Here is a 6,000-nt window from a genome sequence, read left to right as displayed (position 1 = left end):
CGGATAGTTGGTGAAACCAACATCGGCAAGCACCCGACCGCAGTTGTGCGATCAGGGTGGTCCTCAATGTCAAAGATGATAGGCGTGCTGGACCATTTCAGAAATTTGCGCGATTCGACAGGTGGTTCCGCTGCATTGACTTCCCGCACCCACTGCTTGAGTTGGCGGTGTGAAGTGTGTAGAGAAGCACCACCGTCAACGCACAAGACCTCTGTGGCTTTCTGAAACTCCTGCTCACTGGTCTCAACATCATCCATGTCTTCGTCGTCGTCGTCGTCTTCATCGTTGTCGCGGCCGCGGGGAGGTCTGTCTCCTTGCCGCTGCTTGGCCTTGCCGCGGCGTCCTCCCCGGCCGGCGCGCTTCTTGCCGGATTCTCCTGCACCTCCTTGGGCCCTCTCCTTGTCTCGCCGCTCATACTCAGCCTTTTGCTGCTGGACAAGCTGCTCGACCTTCTTGCAGCTCTGGAGGTCATGGCCCTTGGTGCGGTGAATCTTGCAGTACTGCTTGTCGGTGCTGTCCTGCTTGTCGGCGACTGCCACAGCCTGGCAGTTGGTGCACGCGGCAACCTCCTTGCCGGAGCTACCAACTTTGGCCTTCTTGGCGCCACCTTCGTTGCCGGACTGCCCAACGACTAGCACCTCTTTGCCTTTCTTCTTCCTGTTTTTCTTTGTTGGGGCAGCATCCTCACTGTCAGATCCTTCTGCTCCGGTCTTCTCTCCGGGGAGTTTCCTCCCTTCCTCAGCACGTGCACACTTGTCGGCCAGGGCATACAGCTCACTGACGTCTCTGATCCTGCACATCGCCATCTCCTCCCGCATCCTGCGGTTACGCACGTTCTGATGGAACGCGCTGATGACCGCGGCAGGGTGGACGTCTGGGATGTTATACTGTACACGGCTGAACCTCTGAATGTACTTGCGCAGGGGCTCTCCTTCCTTCTGGGCGAGCAGATGAAGGTCACTCTCTTGGCCATGAGGTTTGTGGCCGCCTGTAAAGGCGCCGACAAACTGATGGCATAGATCAGCCCAGGAGGATATGGAGTTGTCCGGCAAGTGCATGAGTCAGGACCTGACGTTGGGCTTGAGCACCAGCGGGAAGTAGTTGGCAAGGATCTTGTCGTCCCGCCCCCCGACAACCTGCACCGCGATGGTGTAGATGCTGAGGAACTCCGACAAATGCGTCTTGCCGTCGTATTTCTCTGGTACATCTGGTTTGAAATTCTTCGTGCTGGGCCACTGGACTTGCCGCAGCTCACGAGTGAACGCAGGGCAACCTACCGCGTACGGCAGGTCGCCTGGTTCCCCTGGCGCATGCATGTCAACAGAGGGCCCAGCGCGCTGGTCTGATTGACGTCACGCTTCCCTTCGGCGCTCGATGCGAGTACGAGCGTCTTCTTGTTGTCGTTCTTGAAGAACTTGGCGCTGATCGCGACGAGCTCGCGGATCTGACGACGTGGTGGAGTCGCTGTCGAGGTGGATCCGGCGAGTCGGCGACCTCGGCCTTCGGGGCGGAGAGTGCACAGTAGTTGCACCCCCACCAGTCTTGTCGTCTCTGGCTCGTGCCTGGCTGGCTTGCCGCGGCTGCGACGTGCTCGGTTGCCGTGGAGTGTCGCCGTTGGCGAAGCCGATGAGACTCTGGATGGTTGTCCTCCAATCGTCGATCTTGTCCGCCGTTGGAGGGTAGTCTAGGAGCAGCTGAGCTCGCGCCAAAGCTTCTGCTGTAGTGGCGGGCGGTGGTGGCGAACGGTGCGAGGAGCCGGATATGCTCGGACTTCTAACCATGTTAGAAGGAGCAATATCCTGTCCAGGCGACCGTGCCTCGCTCGTGCCAGCATATTGGCGTGCATGGTGGTCCTGAGCGCTCTGAGATCCACCAGCCCGATCTTGGTCTAGCAAACGCATGGTACCGTGAGTACCATGACGCTACCGGTCCCGCGCCTCCTGAGACAGGCGCGGTGCATGTACGGACGTCGAGGTCTTGGAGTGCGCCCGGTCGTTGTGGGAGCTGGCTACGCCGTCGATGGGCAGCGCAGCCTCGCCCTTGGACCTGGCAGCACCGTGAGCTCCCTCGTCTACGCCCGTTCTTCCGCCGGCGCCCGCCCCATCAGCCGTTTGTCCCGGCGGTGGTGGGTAAGGCGCGGACGGAGCAGCCGCCTCCGAAACCTTCTTCTTCGGCGGCATGTTGATGAAGATGATGAAGATCTAGCTCACGAGAACGCCGGATCTGGTTCACACAACTTCGACGCCCCCTACCTGGCGCGCCAAAGATGCCGAGGTACTGATCCACGGGCACCTATGGGACCGGCGGACCGGGTCCCTTTCGGTTCGGCGGGGGCGGAGATCGTGCAAAGAGTGGATCGAGGCGATGCACGCGAGCGATTTACCCAGGTTCGGGCCGCACGGATGCGTAAAACCCTACTCCTGCTTTGTGGTTTGTATTGATTTCTTGCTCGGGAGCGCGGAGTGCTACATCACACACCCGCAGCTAACAAGACCGAGCATGAGTGTTCGAACCCCCCTCTACGTTGCACACGGGCCTCCTTTTATATGCTCAAGGGGTTACCGACAGGTGGCAACGGAGGTAAAGGGCAAAAATGAAAAGGTGCTGTGGTAGGCACAGCTACCTGCTACAGTGTATCATACCTAACCCTGACGGCAGGGGACAAGGGCCTTAAATGCCCGTCTGTGTCGCCTAAACAGTGCGAAAAGGGACCGCCAGGGACGCCACCGTTCGCCACGATGGCGATCTTGTTAGCGCCGCTTGCCACCGCACACCGCTGGCTGCACAGCCTCCCGCCACGTACGCCTGGAAGGGCCCCAGAGCGACACGTTGGTGGATGTGCTGGAGCGCGGGCCCAGGGAGGTGGCTTGCCGCGGCAAGCGCCTTGCCGCTGTCGTTGTCTTGTCGCGTCCGGGAGCTTGTCGCTCACCGGGCCTTGCCGGGGCGCGTGGTGCACCGCGGCAAGTTCCTTGCAATGCCTTGGGTGGCCTTCCCGGCAAGCTCCTCTTGCCGGGGTCTTGTGATGCTTTTGTTAGCCTTCCCGGCAAGCTCCTCTTGCCGGGGTCTTGTCTTCTTGGCTTGGACACTTTGTTCTTGAATGGCTCCAAAGGAACCACGGAGGACCTTGGCGGTCACCCGGCAAGCCTTGCCGCGGGATGCTGCGACTGCCCGTGCACAAGTTCGGGATACTAGGGTACCCCTACTCTAGTACACCGACACTCTAAGTTTTTCGCTTTGAGCTCTGGCACCTCTACAAATCCCTACTTCCCTCTGCGAAGGGCCTTTCTTTTACTTTATGCAATTTTTATTTTGAATTTGAGTCTCCATCTTCTCTTATAAAGCACCAACTAGGAGGCACTATGATCGTACTTAAGTATTGGGTGTAGTTAATATGCGAGTGTGTTTCATGAATGGATCAATGATTAAGCATGATGGGCTATAGGGATAGCTTATTTTAGCGTTGATATTTTGAAAGACATGGTTGCTTGTTGATATGCTTGAGTATTTAAGTTATCATGTCAAGACTAGACTATTACTTTGAATCACATAAAAGTCCAAGTGTCCATGCTATAAAGAAAAAGAATATGATATGACATGTTAGGCAGCATTCCACATCAAAAATTCTGTTTTAATCACTTACCTACCCGAGGACGAGCAGGAGTTAAGCTTGGGGATGCTGATACGTCTCCAACGTATCTATAATTTTTGATTGTTCCATGCTGTTATATTATCAATCTTGAATGTTTTATAATAATTTTATAGTCATTTTATATCATTTTTGTTACTAACCTATTGACATAGTGCCAAGTGTTAGTTGCTGTTTTCTGAATGTTTTTTACATCGTAGGAAATGAATACCAAATGGAGTCCAAATGCAACGAAACTTCATGGAGATTTTTTATGGACCAGAAGACACACAATGGGCCAAGGCAGCGCCTGGGGGGTGCTCCGAGGGGAGCACAACCCACCAGGGCGCGCTAAGAGGCCCAGGCACGCCCTGGTGGGTTGTGCCCACCTCGGGTGCCCCCCGGACCGCCTCTTTGCTCTATAAATACCCCAATATTCCAGAAACCCTAGGGGAGTCGATGAAAATCAATTCCAGCCGCCGCAGAGTCCAGAACCACCAGATCCAATCTAGACACCATCACAGAGGGGTTCACCACTTCCATTGGTGCCTCTCCGATGATGCATGAGTAGTTCTTTGTAGACCTTCGGGTCCGTAGTTAGTAGCTAGATGGCTTCCTCTCTCTCGTTTGATTCTCAATACAATGGTCTCTTGGACATCCATATGATGTAACTCTTTTTGCAGTGTGTTTGTTGGGATCAGATGAACTTTGAGTTTATGATCAAATCTATCTTTTTATATCCATGAAAGTTATTTGAGTTTCTTTGATCTCTTATATGCATGATTGCTTATAGCCTCGTATTTCTTCTCCGATATTTGGGTTTTGTTTGGCCAACTTGATCTATTTATCTTGCAATGGGAAGAGGTGCTTTGTAGTGGGTTCGATCATGCGGTGCTTGATCCCAGTGACAGAAGGGGAACCGAGACGTATGTATTGTTGCTACTAAGGATAAAACGATGGGGTCTATCTCTAGATAGATAGATCTTGTCTACATCATGTCATCGTTCTTATTGCATTACTCCGTTTCCCCACGAACTTAATACAGTAGATGCATGCTGGATAGCGGTCGATGTGTGGAGTAATAGTAGTAGATGCAGGCAGGAGTCGGTCTACTAATCTTGGACGTGATGCCTATGTAATGATCATTCCTGGATATCGTCATGATTATTTGAAGTTCTATCAATTTCCCAATAGTAATTTGTTTACCCACCGTTTGCTATTTTTCTCGAGAGAAGCCACTAGTGAAACTTACGGCCCCCGGGTCTCTTTCTCATATTATTTGCCTTTGCGATCTACTTTTCCTTTGCTTTTATTTTCAGATCTATTAAACCAAAAATACAAAAATACCTTGCTGTGTTGTATTCTTATTTATTTTATTTGGAGTTCGATCTATCAATCTACTACAATTTATTTCACGTCCGTTTGCCTATCTTAGGGCGCGCAACCCGAAAGGGATTGACAACCCCTTTTACACGTCGGGTTGCGAGTATTTGTTATTTGTCTGCAGGGGCTGTTTATGTTGTGTTGCTTGGTTCTCCTACTGGTTCAATAACCTTGGTCTCATCCTTGAGGGAAATATCTACCGCCGCTGTGCTACATCATCCCTTCCTCTTTGGGGAAATATCGACATAGCTTCAAGTCGCATCATGTATCTTTCTGCTTTTTCACGCCGAAACAAACTCGTTCAATACATGTTTTAGATGTGATCGGCTGATAAACCAGGGGCTCGACTATACAACTCGCCCCAAGCATCATTCCGGGACCTTCTTTATGTTGTGTGCATGGTGTCTCGGATATTGCATTATATGAATCGACTCCGAATTATGTCTTGTGTCAATAGTTGGGTTGCCCGGCTCCTATGCTTGCCCCCTTATGTTCCACATTGTTCGGCTAGGAGGGTAAAGGGAGAACCACTGTGATTGTACTTCTAGCTCGTCTGGTTAAGTACCTTAGTGGAGAAAGTCAAAAACATATTGTCATAATAAGTGAGAACTGGTCGGCGCGATCCAATGACAAGTGTCAAACTAAAGATCGATGGAGGTTATTCCGTGTCATACGAAGGGTTGCTATTACAGAAAACTAGTGATAATGGTAGCACAACCGAATATCATGGAACACTGGAGGCTAGTCACTAGCTCCTGCAGTCAAGTTCCTATGGCTAAGTGAAAGCATTAAAGCCGCATAGTCTGATTGCCTCATTTCTCCTATACACTATCGCCTCCGAGCACCGAGACGTCGGCTAAGGGTTAAAGTGTCAAGGAAGAAACACCCTTTACAATATCTACAAGGGGGTCGAAGCCGACGACTGGTAACTTTCAATTTAAAACGGTCGCACAGGAGTCAAAATGATTAAACAGAGCATAGTACATCATGCC

Source organism: Triticum urartu, chromosome 6A (genome assembly GCF_056163025.1).
Source record: "Triticum urartu cultivar PI428250 chromosome 6A, HENAU_Tu73, whole genome shotgun sequence".
Classification (NCBI taxonomy): Eukaryota; Viridiplantae; Streptophyta; class Magnoliopsida; order Poales; family Poaceae; genus Triticum; species Triticum urartu.
Note: the sequence above shows the minus strand (reverse complement) of the source record.